The 17,117-nt window shown below is 38.8% G+C and overlaps 1 protein-coding gene across 1 annotated transcript in view; it reads right to left on the bottom strand.

Moving 5' to 3' along the window:
* Positions 1-715: 715 nt before the first annotated feature.
* The window catches only part of LOC138167808 (olfactory receptor 6C2-like), a 65,608-nt gene continuing 49,206 nt past the window's right edge, over positions 716-17,117 (bottom strand). The window contains exons 2-3 of the transcript XR_011169973.1: positions 7,190-7,326; positions 716-1,280 (exon numbers count right to left, since the gene is read on the bottom strand). The gene's annotated coding sequence lies outside the window, so the exon portion shown is untranslated. The remainder of the gene's footprint in view (positions 1,281-7,189; positions 7,327-17,117) is intronic.

Here is a 17,117-nt window from a genome sequence, read left to right as displayed (position 1 = left end):
TATAGATGACAATGGGTGCTTCTATATTGGCATTCCCAGATAACCCTCAATATACATTTATTTCTGTTTGAGCTTTGCCATCCTTGGCAAATAGACTGGGCTCTACTTTTTTAACAAAACTCTTATTCCAAATTCGGAACAGTAATCTATGTTCTCTGAGGCAGTATGAGCAACGTCCTTTCACTTGCATCTCTTAACATGAATTTTCTACTGGTTTGACTATGAGCCAGAACAAATAAGAGAAATAGATTTAATTGCACTTAGAGTGTGGCATATCTCACCAGTAGTTGATGGCAGTGTGTGTCATTCACAATTTGGCTAGTAGTATTTATATATTGGATAAGATAAAGAAAAAAGACTGGTCGTTATATAGATGCACCTTCCACATCACGATTTTACCCATTGTGGTTCAGTACATTGTAGGTCAGTATAAGAATTTAAATGGGAATTTTTGAGGAGTTTTGCAAAAGCTACAGAAGACACAGAAAGGCCAGCAGATAACACAAAGCTTATGACCAAATACAAAACCCAAATTTTACAGAAAGGAACTGTAAATACCCCATAAAAGGAAAATAAAAAAATCAGACTTCTCTGATATGAAGGTATAGCACCAATGCAATATTTACAGTGGCCACAACCACAATAAAGACCATGACTTTAAGTATCACATGATGTTCAATTGCAAAATATACCAGATTCTCCAGGTAGAGGATAGAACTGAAGCATTTATTTAGACACCAGAAAACCAAATCCCAAAACCAGTAAGACAATTCCATCATAGTACCAAAGATATTCAGAAGCCACAACAATACTGAGAGCCACACCATGGGAACCAGGAATCTGACTTCTCCCCAAGGCTACTGTCTGGTCTGCTAACTTTACTCTTATCAGTAGCCTTCCTGTAGCAGTTTTTGCAGTCCTGTAGAAACATAATCCTTTGCTACCTCTCACAATTCCTTCCCCTTGTTTTTAATAAAGATTAAGTTTCCACATTTTTCTTAATTCTAATTCCCCTCTCCCCTTTAGGTAGGATCAGTGCATTGACAAAATACAAGGGGGCAGTCCCCTTTATGAGTACAGATACAGAGATTCAAAAGAAAACAATAACAAATAATAGTCCCTTCAAAGTTCAAAAGTCTCTTTTCACACCACTGTCTAGGGGAGGGAGTGGTGTACACTATCTGATAGAAGCCCTCTGGTCCTTAAGGCATGTGTTCTAGTAATTCTTCTTCAGCACTGCAGCTCAGCCTCTTTTTGCTCTGCCTTTTTCATCCACTTTCCTACAAAAGTGACATTGGAACAATTTTAAATTACCACTCTTAAACCTTATACTCTTATTATTCTTCCAAAATTAAAATTGGAATCTGGGCCAATTGTCATTATGTTCAAGAAACTCACATTAGAATCAGTTCCTTATAATTTGCATTACTCCATTATTAATTCCTCCACCACATGGATGAGATTTCACTAAGGAACTTACATTAAGCAATCACTTTTTCAAACAATAAAACAATTCCAGGGGGTGGAGACAAGGTGGTGGAGTAAAAGCAAGAATGTGTCTGAGCTCCCACCCCAACTACCTCCAATACCTGTAAAATATGACTCTAGACAAAATTTAGAGCTACAGAACCCACAAAGTGACAGAAAGAAACAAATCCCCCACTGAAGGTAGCCTGGCAGGCCAACAGGAGCCAAGCACATTCCCACGTGGTCCATGTGGTCCCAGACCCAGGACAGCCTGCCCAGCAGCACAGACCAGTTGGAACCAACTTCAGGAGAGTGAATCACCAGAAGCTACGGTGGTTTCCAGACTTCTCAACCCATAAATGCTAAAGACAAAGTAAAAGGTCAGTGGAGAACTCTGTCAGAACTGGGTAACAGAAGAACACAGTCTGGCCCCCGCCCCAAGGGAGACAGATGGTGGAGGTGCAGTGGCTACAGCTGCTGACACATGGTTGCCTCTGGAGCTCCTGGCCTGCTGATCATAGGGTGACCAAGCAACTATTCAGATAGTAATCACTCTTGCTTTGAACTGCTTGGATATGGGTCACAGTCTTAGGTGGTGGTCCTGGAGTGTGTGGCCAGTGTGTCAGAGCTTGGGGTGTCTATAGAGAGGTTCCCCTCCTCATAGATCTGACACCATTTGCAAAAACCCCAGTGATTTGGGACACAGCTCTCTCCACATTGAAAGCAGAATTCTACCATGGCAAAGAACTCAAAAGTCAAGTAATTGGCTGGCAAGATGAGCAGGCAGAGGAAGCACAATCAGACGATAGAATATTTTGGGGGGGATAAAAAGAATAAAACATGGAACCAGAAAAAGTCAACAAAGGCAAAACTCCTGCATCAAAAGCTTCCAAGAAAAAATATGAATTTGTTATAGGCCATGGAGGAGCTCAAGAAGGATTTTGAAAATCAAGTAAGAGAAGTGGAGGGAAAATTGGGAAGAGAAATGAGAATGATGCAAGAAAATCATGAAAAGCAAGCCAACAGCCTGACTGAAGAAAATAACACCTTAAAAAATAAACTAACTCAAATGGCAAAAGAGGCCAGAAAAGCCAATGAGAAGAATGCCTTAAAAAGCCTATTTGCTCAGATGGAAAAGGAATTTCAAAAACTCACTGAAGAGAATAATTCCTTGAAAATTAGATTAGAGCAAATAGAAGTGAATGACTTTATCAGAAATCAAGATACTATGAAACAGATCCAAACAAATGAAAAAATAGAAGGCCATGTGAAGTATCTCACTGGAAAAACCACTGATCTGGAAGAAAGATCCAGGAGAGATCATTAAAAAATTATTGGACTACCTGAAAACCATGATCAAAAAAAGAACCTATAAATTATTCTTCAAGAAATTCTCAAGAAAATTGCCCTGGTATTCTAGAACCAGAGGGCAAAATAGAAATTGAAAGAATTCACTGATTGTCTCTTGAAAAAGGTCCCAAAAAGAAAACTCCTAGGAATATCATAGCCAAATTCCAAAGTTTCCAGGTCAAGGAGAAAATATTACAAGCAGTCAGGAAGAAACAATTTGAGTATTGCAGAAACAAAATCAGGATAACACCAGATCTAGCAGCTTCTACACTAAGGGATCAAAGGGCTTGGAATATGATATTCTGGAGATCAAAGGAGGTAGGATTAAAACCAACAATCGCCTACCCAGCAAAACTGAGTATAATGCTTCAGAGGAAAATATGGTCATTCAATGAAATAGAGAAATTTCAAGTATTCTTTTTTTCTTTTTCATCTTTTTTCCTTTCTTGTATTATTCTTTTTTAAATGAAATTTTATGTTTATTTTAGTTTATATCACTCATTTTCACAAGATTTTGAGTTACAAATTTTCTCCCCATCTGTCCCCTATCCACCACCCCAAAACAGTGATCCTACTGTATACCCCCGCCCCAATCTTCTCTCTTCTATATCTACCCCCATTCCCCCTCTGACTTTCCAGTTGAACAAGATGGATCTCTATAACCCAGTGCCTGTATATCTTATTTCCCAGTTGGCATGTAAAAAATAATAAAAATAACATATTTTTTAAACATTTTATTTTACAACTTTGAATTCCAGATTCTTTCCCTTCCTCCCTTGTCATCCACCCTTACTGGGAAGATAAGCAATTCAATACAGGTTTTATATGTGTAGCTACACAAAACATTTCCATAGTGGATATATTGTGAAAGACTGACTATATTTCTCTCTGTCCTATCCTGACCCCCACTTGTTCTGTTTTCTACTTTGACCATGTCCCTTTTCAAAAGTGAGTGCTTCCAACTTCCCTCCCCCCCAACCTGTCCTCCCTTTAATCATTCCCCCCTCATCCCCTTCCCCCCTACTCTCCTATAGGGTGAGATACCCCATTTAGTGCGTATGTCGTTGCCTCCCTAAATCAAATTCAATGAGGGTAAGGTTGACACATTCCCTTTTGCCTTCCTGTTCTTCCCCTCCATTGTAACAGTTTTATATGAGATAATTTACCCCCATTCTGTCTCTCCCCATCTCCTCTCATTCTATTCCTCTCTCACCTCTTAATTTCACCTTTTAAGTTTCCTCCCTTCCTATTAAATTGATCCTGTGCCCTCTATGTATAGCTATACACATACATACACACACTCACATATGTATTCATACACCCATATACCCTCCTATATAGACATATATATATATATGCATACATATACATATATATTCCCTTCAACTATTCTCATACTGAGGAAAGTTTCATAAGTTGCAATGATCGTTTTTCCATGTAGGAATGTAAATAGTTTGACCTTGATACGTTCGTTATGATTCCGTTTCCCTGTTTACCTTATCATGCTTCTCTTACTTCTTGTATCTGAATGTCAAATTTTCTATTCAACTCTGGTTTTTTAATCAAGAATGCTTGAAAGTGGGGCGGCTAGGTGGTACAGTGAGTAAAGCGCCGGCCCCGGAGTCAAGAAGACCCGAGTTCGGTTCCAGTCTCAGACACTTAACAACCACACACACAAAAAAAAAAAAACTAGCCATGTAACCTTGGGCAAGTTACTTAACCCCAATTGCCCTCCAAAAGGCAAAAAAAAAAAAAAGAATGCTTGAAAGTTCTCTATTTCTTGGAATGACCACATTTTCCCCTGAAATATGATATTCTGTTTTTCTGGGTAGGTGATTCTTTGTTTTAATCCCAGCTTCTTTGACCTCCAGAATATAATATTCCAACCCCTTTGATCCATCAGTGTAGAAGCTGCCAGATCCTGGGTTATCCTGATTGTGTTTCTACAATATTCAAATTGTTTCTTCTTGGCTGCTTGTAATATTTTCTACTTGATCTGAGAGTTCCAGAACCTGACTATAATATTCCTAGGAGTTTTCTTTTTGGGATATGTTTCAAGAGGTGATTGGTGGATTCTTTCAACCTCTATTTTGTTCTCTGGTTCTAAAACATCAGGGCAATTTTCCTTGAGAATATCTTGAAGGATGATTTCTAGGTTCTTTGTTTGATCACGGCTTTCAGGTAGTCCAACAATTTTTAAAGTATCTCTCCTTGATCTATTTTCCAGGTCAGTGCTTTTTCAAATGAGATATTTCACATTGCCTTCTATTTTTTAATTTGTTTGGATCTGTTTAGTATCTTGATTTCTCATAAAGTCAATAGCTTCCATTTGCTCCAATCTAATTCTGAAGGAATGATTCTCTTCAGTGAGCTTTTCAGATTCTTTTTGCATCTGGAAAATTTGGCTTTTTAAGGCATTCTTCTCCTCATTGGCTTTTTGAGCCTCTTTTGCCATTTCAGTTAGTCTATTTTTAAGGTGTATTTTCTTCAGTCAGTTTTTTGACTCTCTTTTCATGATTTTCTTGCATCGTTCTCATTTCTCTTACCAGTTTTTCCTCCATTTCTCTTATTTGGTTTTCAAAATCCTTCTTAAGTACCTGTATGACCTGTAACCAGTTCATATTTTTCTTGGAAAATATAGGAGTTCTGACTTCATTGTCTTCCTCCTGCTCCATGCTTTGATCCTTTTTGTCCCAAAAAAAGGAATCTAAAGTGGGATTGCTGTGCTTGCTTTGCTCACTCATGTTGCCACTCAATTATTTGACTTTTGAGTTTTTTGCCACAGTAGAACTCTGCTTCCAGAGAGGAGAGCTTTGTCCCAAATAGCTGGGGTTTTTGCAGCTGCTGGAGCTATTAGTTAGATGCCCTCTCAGAAGTCTTCATTGGCTCTGGCACACTGGTCACGCACCCCAGACTTTCACCCTAGACAGTGATCCAGATCCAAGCAGATTAAAACAAGAGCAATTACCCCTCAGAATCATAGCTTGGTTCCCCTTCAATCTTCAGGCCAGGAGCTTTGAAACAGAAATGAGGCAGTGGCCACTGCACCTCAGCTGTTTCTCCCTCTGGGGGGCAGAGGCTGGACCGCACTCCCGGACCCCCTGTTCCCACAAAGTCCACACCAATCTCTCACTTTGTCATTGGCATTTATGGGTTGATAATTCTGGAAATCACCACAGCTGCTGGTGATCCATCCCTCATCCAGCAGCTGAAGTCCCTCCATCCGGGAGCTGGTAGTGGCCACCCTGAGGCTAAAACTTTGGACTCATGTGGGTTGGGCTGGGCTCCACTCCCAGTGCACTGTGAGCCTATTGGACTGCCGGGCTGTCTACAGTGGGAGGTTTGATTCTCCCTGTCACTTTTTGGGTTCTGTCAAAGTAAACACTTTTGAAAAGGGACAGGGTTAAAATATAAAATAGAATAAGTGGAGGGCAGGATAGGATGGAGGGAAATACAGTAACTCTTTCACAATATAACTACTATGGAAACATTTTATGTAACTACACATAAACAACCTATATTGAATTGCTTATCTTCCCAGTGGGGGTGGGTGAGGAGGGGAGAAGGGAAAGAATTTGGAAATCAAAATTTCAAAAATTAATGTAAAAAAAATATTTTTACATGCAACTGGGAAATAAGATATAGAGGCCCTGGGGTATAGAAATCCATCTTGCCCTACTAGAAAGTTAGAGGGGGGATGGGGGATTATGTAAGAAGAAGCAAATTGGGGGAAGGGGTATTCAGTAGGCTTGCTATTATGGGGTGGGGGATATGGGAAAAACAGGGAGAAAATTTGTAACTCAAAATCTTGTGGAAATGAATGTTGAAAACTAAAAATAAATTTTAAAAAATAAATAAAACAATTCCAACTTCTGGTCAAGTTATGCTTTCAAAATATTTACTAAATCGTCCACAAACCATTCTTCTTTTAACATTAAATAATTAAACAAAACTGAGACAAGTATGATCTTAACTAACAGAATTATATTACCACAAACCCTTGATCTAATTGTCTCCATGCAATTACAAAGAACTAAAGAACCCTTAACCATTCAGGAATGCATATATATACTAAGTCTAAATAACTAATCGTTGCTATTTGGGCTAAAATCCTAAGCCTAATAGCTTGATCTTGTAGTAATTTAAGATGTTCCAGAATCAAGTATTTAATAGATTTGTTGTCATATTTATAAAACTTTTGATTAATGAAACTTGCCAACAAGAGTAGGAACAAAACTATAATAAGAGAATTATATTTCCCTAACTTCAGAATGTCAATTTCAAGTAAAATGTATATCAAACTGCAATCTGCCTTGAGTCAACTTTAAAGTCTGCCACATGTCAGTGGAGAAATTGAGTCAGGAGAATTTACCTCAGTTCATGCGGAACAGTCGTTCTCCAGACCTTCCCATAGGATCATCCTCTGCATGCCATACCTGTACCTCACAGAAACTGGCATCATGGATCAGTGGCTAGGATAGCTTGTATAACCTTGCATAATATCCATACCTGGAGTTAGATACAGAAAAACAGTCAATTAACAGTCCCATCAAATCTTAAATAGCTAGCTCCAACAATCAGCTTAAGATATGATTATAATCTCACATTGGTTAAGGAACATCTTTAAAGTGAGTCTTAAATAACCTGCATTCATTTCTACACTTATTCCTGTTCATAATAAATAAAATTTCCCATTGAGATCACAAGTAATATATTGTTCTAGCAGATTTGCATCCATTTCCCAAGCTTCTCTATCTTCTTTTTGACCATGCTTGATCTGAACTCACACTAAAATTCTTTTCTCAAACTGAAAATGTCTCTGATCTAGTCTTAATAATTAATTATATTAATACCCAATAGCTCTTACATTACTTTGAAATATACAATGACCCCATTCCACACATATACACAGATGCACAGCTGCTATAGTAACTTTAAAATACCAACCTCAGTCCATGGGATGATTCAACATTGTATTTGAATCCTTATTTCTTTTCCTTCTCAAATTTAATTGAGCTATTAATTAACATCTGTCTTCTTAAAATACTTCCTAACACTTTCCCCACATATTTAAACCATCTGAAACTGACACAGAGATGTCCAGAGCAACTATCTAGAGAGAGGAGGGACTTGAATAACCCTCATTTGTCCCCATACCTCCTTATCTATCTTCCATATTTCTAACCAAAGATACCCATTACTAACATAACTGTTCTGTAGTGGAATCCCAGCATAAACAAAACAAAGAGGTAATAGCTAACCTCACAAGCTGATAGATTTATGTATCTAATCATTCCCATAACATTCAGAAAGAATGTCCTTATCTTTCCCATGGAAACAGCAAAATTTCATGCATTTGCATTATACCTAACTTTCCATTAATTTGTCATAAAGATGAAAAGTGGGACCGAATTGGACACAGCATTTGCATGCAGTACTCAAATTCAACTTCAAAAGAAAATTAGCAGGGCAGCCAGGTAGCACAGCAAGTAAGAGCACCAGCCCCAGAGTCAGGATGACCTGGGATCGAATCTGGGCTCAGATACTTAGCACCACACCCAGAAATAACTGGCCGTGTGACCTTGAGCAAGTTACTTAACCCCAATTGCTTAAGGAAAAAAAAATTAGTTAACTGTTTCACCTTAACATCAAGTTTTACTAATTATAGCTTAAAGTTAAATACAGTTATTTTTACTCTCATTGAATTGCAATAAGCAATAAAGATTTACCAGGACTCACACACATAAGGGATTCCATTTAACATCTTTTTCTTCTCAAATTTTAAACTTGTCCTGGTGAAAAAAGTCAATGCTAGAATCATTTCTATCTATTGTACATAGACTTGCAACTTCTCAGCAAGCCAAGGGTTTTGTTTCAGAACTACAAATCTCAAACAAGTTCCTTTCCTGGGGCTGATGACCTTGCCCATACAGATGGCTTCTATGGACCTTGGTTAGTTTATAAAATAAGGAGAATCAACATGGGCCTAAGGGAGGAGCTGATACTAATGCCCCTGCCTACCAACTCCCATACTTACAGGAGGACTGTTCTGAATGAGCAGAACTAGTCAGGATAATGTTTTTCACCTAACCCCTCCCTTCCATACACATTAACAATCTTAGGTTTAACATTAAAACAGTAATCCACAGTTTCATCAAATCATTCTTATTATAACACAAACAACTAACTACAGACAATATCTAATGCACTTATTCATCAACCCAGGCTTCTCTACCTGCTCTCCCTCCTTCCCTGCTTCCTTTCCCAGGGCTGTTGCTGTGCCCTGACATAATACCTTCTTGAGTAAGGAGGAGGAAATTGGAGGAAGGAATGATTTAATTGCTTCTCCATTCTGGATCATAAAATTTTCCTTGTCTCTCCTATCTTCTGTCTCCCAACCTGTTCTCAGTCTTCCCCATAAAATTTATGAAACTACTCCACCATTCTGAAACCTCTGTATAAGCATCACTTCCCAAATACCAGGTTCTCATTTAGTTTTACTAACAGGAGATTCACACTGCTTTCTTAATACCCTTTTGTTTACTTGCATATAAGACACTTTTCACAGATTTGTTTAGCAACTGTATATATATACTTATACATTTAAATTTCCTTAAAGCTAGGTCACACATTGCTTACATTTCCCAATGGCCTCTTTGATGTAAAAGTTGATAAAATGATTGTTTTTCCATGTGGGAATGTTAATAGTTCAACTCTGATAAGTTCCTTATGATTTCTTTTCTCTGTTTACCTTCTCATGCTTCTCTTGCTTCTTGTTTCTCAATGTCAAACTTTCTATTCAACTCTCGTTTTTTCATCAAGAATGCTTGAAAGTCTCCTATTTCACTGAATGACCATATATTCCCCTGAAACATGATACTCAATTTAGCTGGGTAGGTGATTCTTGGTTTTAATCCCAGATCCTTAGACCTCCAGAATATCACATTCCAAGCCCTTCGATCCCTCAGTGTAGAAGCTGTCAGATACTGGGTTATCCTGATTGTGTTGCCACAATATTCAAATTGTTTCTTCCTTGGCTGCTCATAATATTCTCTCCTTGATCTGGGGATTTCAGAATCTGGCTATAATATTCCTAAGAGTTTTCTTTTGGGGATCTTTTTCCAGAGGTGATTGGTGGATTTTTTCAACCTCTATTTTGCCCTCTGGTTCTAAAACATCAGGGAAGTGTCCCTTGAGGATTTCTTGGAGGATGATTTCTAGGTTCTTTTTTTATCATGGCTTTCAGCTAGTCCAATAATTTTTAAATTATCTATCCTGGATCTATGTTCCAGGTCAGTGGTTTTTCCCATGAGATATTTCACATTGCTTTCTATTCTTTCATTTGTTTGGATCTATTTAACAGCATTTTGATTTCTCATAAAGTCATTAGCTTCCATTTGCTCCAATCTAATTCTGAAGGAATGATTCTTCTCAGTGAGCTTTTGAGATTCTTTTCCCATCTGGCAAATTTGGCTTTTTAAGACATTCTTCTCCTCATTGGCTTTTTGAGCCTCTTTTGCCATTTGAGTTAGACTATTTTTAAGGTGTTATTTTCTTCAGTCAGGATGTTGACTCTCATTTCATAATTTTCTTGCATTGTTCTCATTTCTCTTCCCAATTTTTGCTCCCCTTCTCTTATCTGCTTCTTAAGGTCCTCTATGGCCTGTAACCAGCTCGTATTTTCCTTTCAAGCTTTTGGCGCAGGTGTTCTGACTTCACTGTCTTCTTCCTGTTCATACTTTGATCCTTTGTCCCCAAAATAGGAGTCTAATGTTGTGTTCTTCTGCTTGCTTTGTTTCCTTTCCCTGGTCATGTTGCCACTCAATTACTTGACTTTTGGGCTTTTTGCCATAGTAGGACTCTGGGGGGCTTCATACCAAATGCTGGGGTTTTCTCAGCTGCTGGAGGTATTCATTGGGTACCCTCTCTGAAGCCCCTACAAGCTCTGGCAAGCTGGACACACACCCCAGGACCTCCACCCTAGACTGCAATCAGATCGAAGCAGGTCAAAGCAAGAGCGATTAACTATCAGACTGGTCGATTGGTCCCCCTATAGTCTGCAGGCCAGGAGCTGAAGCTGCCACATGGTGCCAGCTGTGCCCGCATCTCAGCAGCTTCTCGACCTGGGGGGGGGAAAGCCAAAGCACTCCCAACTACTGCTCCCAAAGTCCACACTGCACTGACCTCTCACTTTGTCCTTAGCATCTATGTGTTGATAAATCTGGAAATGGCCACAGCTGTTGGTGATCTGGAGTCCCTCCAGCTGGTGGTTGGGCAGGCCTACCCTGGGGCTAAAACCTCAGGCTCACACAGGCCTGGGCTTGGCTCCCAGAGCACTGCACTGGCCAATTCCTGCTGGCCTGCTGGGCTGTCCTCAGTGGGAGGTTAGCTTCTCTGTGTCATTTTGTGGGTTCTGTAGCTCCAAAGTTTGTTCAGAGTCCCCTTTTACATGAATTGGGGGAGGTGGAAGCCAGAGCTGTGCAGAAGACCTGCTTCTACTCCACCATCTTGACTCCACCCCCCACAATTTGTCTTGATATTATTATCCACCACACAATTCCTAAATTCTCTGGTCACAAAACCTCTTCTATATGGTTGACATAACTTACAAAAAGAGGTTTCAAAGGGTTCATAGCACCAGTGCAACATTTACAGTGCCCACAATCACAATAAAAACCATGACTATAAATATTGCATGACATTCAATTGCAAAATATACTGAACTCTCCATATAAAGGACGGAACTGAAGCATTTAGAATACCAAATACCCAGAATACCAAATCCTAAAACCAATAAGCCAATTACCAAAGATATTCAGAAGCTATAATAACGCTGAGAGCCAAAGCATCCTTCAGTCTTCCCACAAACCAATACAAGATCAATATCTACTCACAAGCCTATCTGACTCCTTGCCTGAGCATCCTCTCTCCCCCACCATCTGGCTAGCTCTGACTACCAGCTTCCTGTGGGCTCTGCTTCCCTTAAGCAAAACTCCTCCCATCACAGGCTCCATGTGACTACATTCAGCCTATTAGGGGGCAGAGTTTATCTTCACAGCAGAGAAGCTTCCTGTGGGCTCTGCTCCCCCTTTTAGCAAATTCCCTCCATCACAGGTTCCATGTGCTTACATTCAGTCTATTAGGGGGCAGAGTTTACTTTCAAAGCAGGAGAGGTCTTCAAACTCCCCCCTAGGTCTATTAAGTGGCAGGGAAGATCTCAAATTCCCATTCCCATCACAGGGTCTTTTCTTCACATAATTACCCACACTTCTGTAAATACTTAACAATCGCAACAAATTTCATAAATGATAACAAAACAATCTTAACTGAAACTTCCTTTTAAACTTGTGATTTCTTAAATTATAATATTTTAAAGTATTACAACACATGATCAAAATGCCCCATTCATTATTTTTCTTTTCCTCTAACAGTATAAGTCTCAATTTAATAACTTTTAGACTATAAGAGAAACTGCTTCTCTTATAACACAGATAATACAACTGTTTACTAAGTTACCCAGTAAAAGAAAACCTAGAAATATAACAATATCATAAACAATTATCATGTGCTTAAATTTAGACTTTGAAACCAAAATCAATTAATTACCATTCTGTGTGCTTCCAAATTGTTTACACAGAAAAGCGTTTATTCTTTCATCTCATCACCATTGGCATAAACTTTACTCCTAAGGAAAATTCCACATAAAGTTAACCAACATGAAATAATTAACTTTAGTTTATACTCAAAGAGCATTTGTTTTATATCAAAATTGTGCCAAGCACCTTTACAATTATGTTATTCCCATAAAATCCCTAGGATGTGGATTCCACCACCATCCCCTTACTGAACAGTAAACTATAGCAAATAAAACTTTCTTGGGGCTATACAGTGAATCAATTTCTTAATGTTGAATAACAATATGTACTTCTCATTATATAAATATACATTTCTAAGTTTCAGTGTCCTTCATCCTCTAAAAGGAAATATCATCCACAAATTTATATGTTTCCTTAATATCTCAGTTCCCTATTCATGCTCACATTACAAGCAATTTGAAATCACGCATTATAATCAGGTCAGTTTAAAATATTCTAGACCAATATTCTAACTGCTTCTTTTGATTCTTGTAATAATAACAAATTACAGTCATCTATATCTTCACCATAATCAATGCCCATCTTTAAATTCAATAACCACCCAGTTTCAACCTTTCCACTTAAAACAAAAACTTTCTCGAACTGTGTCAACATGCTTAAACCATCTGGTACTAGCACAAGAGCACCCATTCCAGGATGGAGAGAGGGGAAGGCATTTACTGTTGCCCAGCTCACTCCCATCCATCCCAAAACAGAAACTTTTCCCTGCCTTTCATATTTTCACTCAAACCTTTATTTCTCTTTCCCAGTCTTTCAAACCCATTACTCAGACTACCTACATTCTTTTACATTCCAAATTAAATAAAAAATTATTCTATGCTGCTTTCATGCACCTTAAAAACTAGAGGGAGTTAATTGTCTAACAATTTACATACCAAGAGAACCACATTTGTTCCTCCTCACTGCTCCTCCTTCTCTGGAAGGTTTATAAAAAGTCCCAACCTACAATATTTACGTTCCATCCCAACCCTAATGCTCTTTTTAACATTCTCAATACACTTCCACCTTTTCCCTGTTAGAAATCTCCACTCAGGGGCGGCTAGGTGGCACAGTTGAGTAGAGCACTGGCCCTGGAGTCAGAAGGACCTGAGTTCAAATCTGGCCTCAGACACTTAACACAAAAACTAGCCTGTGACCTTGGGCAAGTCACTTAACCCCAAGTGCCCTCCAAAAAAAAAAAAAAAACACAAGAAATCTCCACTCAATATGCTCCAGATACTATAAATCAGAGGTTTTTCCTTACCCCATCCTGCTCTCTCCTTACCAACAGCTTTTCAGTGAAATCTATTCAAATACTCTGAAAGAGCCCCCTTCACTGTCTCCCCACAATAGTGGCTATGTGCTGCCTAATCAAATCTGGGATGAAAGAGGTTAATAGAAAGACTTCAGGTCTATTTGAAATCCAGCACTGAGACACCCTCTTCACTAAGGGGCAGGGGAAAACTCCTAAATGATCAATCTTAAAACTTCCAGAATCTGAATTCTTTGAACTAAGCTGATGTAAGTGTCCTTAAGGAACACAAATAAATCTTCGAAGTATGAGAACAAACTTAGTTCCCAGTTATTATGGGATTTCCAGATATTGAAATTCCCCAGATTTAAATTAGGCTTCATAACAATTTATCCAACATCTTTCTTCCTTTTATTATTTTTTATTACTTTTCAAAACCCCACATAAATGTGATAGTCTATAAACCAGTTTCTCATTTACTAAACAAGAGTTCTGACCTATGTTAAACATCAAGTAAGAGTAACACATTTCATTTAAAATTCTACCAGAATAAATTCAGTTATACTACGTGAGGCAGGAAATGGTTAAATGTTGGTCAGCATGACTTTCTTTGATCTGAGAGGAAAAGATTCCTCCTCTCTTTCTTCCTTATCTTATACACTCAAAATGTGACCAGACTTTAGAATTTAAAGAAAGAAAGAAAATTTTTCTTTCCAACAAAGTTTCCAAAAGATCCTAAACCTTTTATACTGTTAATCTAAAAAATAAAATATTTTTCTTTCTTTCTCTTTCTCTCTTGGAAGAAGAAGGGGGAGATAGAAAGCTACATTCTAAGAAAGTTCAGCTGTAGCCCTTGCTGTTCTTGAATGCACAGGTTGTGAGATTACACACAGCTACTCACTTCACATAGAAACACACAGAACTAATACAGAGTCCCAAACCTTTTTATTTTAAGGAAATAAACCAATGTAGATTAGACTGAATTAGAAATTTAGATTATACAAGTCAATTTCACTTGACCATTTCTTTTATCCTTACTCCAATTTTCTGGGAGTGTCCTCCGGTGTCTTTCTGAGAATTGCCCACCTCCCCCCATCCTAGGCCTAGATCCTGTCTCACCCATCTATGAACCTGGGTAAGGCTGATTGCAAATTAAAGGGTTAAGGTTAGTTGCAAACTAAAGCCACCCACAGAGACACAGCCTCCCAGCACAGACTCCCACAGACAGGTCCTTTGAATCTGATTAAGGTTAACAGCCTCCCAACCGGACTCCTGCAGAAGGGACTTTTCTGACCAACAAAGAACAAAGGATGTTACCGTACCTTTGCCTGGCCCATCCCATCCCCCACCCCCATCTGAGAAGCTGGTCAAGGCTGGTTATAGACTAAAACCAACCACACAGCCTCCCAGCCCAGATCCCTGCAGAGAGTTTCTGCAAATCTGGCTAAGGCTGGTTACCTTGCACAAATTCCTGGCAAGAAAGGACTTCCTGACCAACCAAAGATAAAAGATGTCACCTCACCTTTGCTTGGTATACCAACTTGTGTGATCTGCTGGCAGCCTTTCCCCAATTCCTCTGGACTTCTTCCCATGGTTGGTCTGATACTGCAATTTGAGGTGGGGATAGATTCACCCTATAAGACCATTGAAAAGCAAGGGGGGTGCCCTTCATGTTGTCTTATATAGCCATCTCTAAAGTCTACATATCAGATTGGAGTTTGGGTGCCATTTGTTGGAAATGCCAAATCAGAAATGCAAAGCACAACTGAAAACAAAAATCTGGTATCAAAAGAAGTTTATTAATTAGAAATCCAGAGTAATTGAACACCTCTGGCCAGAAGTAGACTCTGCCCTTCTTTTGGAAGGAGGAATGAGGGATACAAAAATGAAGCAACTTTTATGCCATTAGTTTGGTGCAGATACTCCCTTTGGAGGATTGATTGGTTCATTCTCTTTATGGTATGCCTTTTCCTTTATCATATATTATTGCTAAGGAGGCTCTATTTCTAAGCTGGACATACTAGATAATATACATGATACATGAGGTTGATTTAGCAAGTGCAGTGATTAACTGGGAATACAGACTCCTCACTGGTTTAACCTAGATGCATCCTTGTCTGGGTCTGAGTGTCCCAAGGCTGCTGTCTGCTTTCTAATTGGTCAAATTCACCTGCTATTACCAGCTTCTTTTTATTTTACTTTAGTGTTGTCCAGGAATTCTATAGGAACCAGGAATCTGACTTCTCCCCAAGGCTACTTTCTGGTCTGCTAACTTTACTCTTACCAGTAGTCTTCTGTCAGTAGTTTTTGCAGTCCTATGGAAATTTAAGCCTTTGCTACCTCTCACACTATTTTCACTAAGTCAAAGGGAATTATCTGTCAGGCTAGATAAGGGAGGGGAGTATTCCAGAGACCACTGAAGGCCTCCATTTTTAGCAAATGAAGTCTTTTTGTACCAATTAGAGAAGCAAAGAAGACACTGAAGGGAAGCAGCTGTTGCAGTTGTTTCATGAGGAAGTCATACAAAGAAAAACAGCAAATATAGAACAAAATGGATTTGGTTATATCCTCCCCAAAATCTATTTTTGACATTTCCCCCATACTATTCAGTGAGGTCTCAAAACAACCAACATTACAATACCATCTAGAAACCCACATGAAAGGATGAAAATCACAATTATTGCCAAATACAGTTTTACACATTCAACAAAACAAGGAACATTTCACAAAATTCCACAAATTCATTGGTCTGTTTTACCTTAACCTTACAAGCTCTTTCTCAACTCACAAGCAAGAAAAAGAGAAAAGACAAAGAAAACTGGCATGTACATTTCTTTTTTTCCTTTCTTTCCCTCCCCTTCAGACCCTAGAAATAGCTACGATTAAACCTACACACATACACATTTTATATATAATATACATATATATATATATATATATATATATTCTATAAATACTTTTATTTAACAGTTCTTTCTCTGGAAGATTTCAGAAGACTTTTCTGAGTCTGGCATGAATCAGAAATCATCCTATCCAGAGTCAGAGAGTTGGAGAAATTGAACACCCAAAGCCCACTTTCTAGACAATAACCAAGATGTTTCTGGATGGCTATTGAGAGGATCCTACCACTATAATGATGCAAATTGAAGTCTCTCATTCAGTGCCCTTGGGCCTAGTGCCCAGGTAGGCCCTCCACCAAGGCTAGTTTTGGACAAAGCTATAATGGGATACCTAGTGAAATGGAAAGCAATTGTCAGCACTGCTGGTCATGAACTCCCTGTAAAAAATTAGGCATCTTCCCCTAACCCACCCTTGTTGATGTAGCAAATGGCTTTAGGCAGGAGAAAGGGGAGTGGATTAAGGAGCTTGCAGAGGAAGGAGGGTACACACCTCTCTCAAACTCCATTGGTCTT

This window comes from Petaurus breviceps, unplaced genomic scaffold, assembly GCF_028583685.1.
Source record: "Petaurus breviceps papuanus isolate PSGF00001 unplaced genomic scaffold, PetGlider_PUasm1.0 313, whole genome shotgun sequence".
NCBI lineage: Eukaryota > Metazoa > Chordata > Mammalia > Diprotodontia > Petauridae > Petaurus > Petaurus breviceps.
Note: the sequence above shows the minus strand (reverse complement) of the source record. Positions and strands in the feature narration are given on the sequence as shown.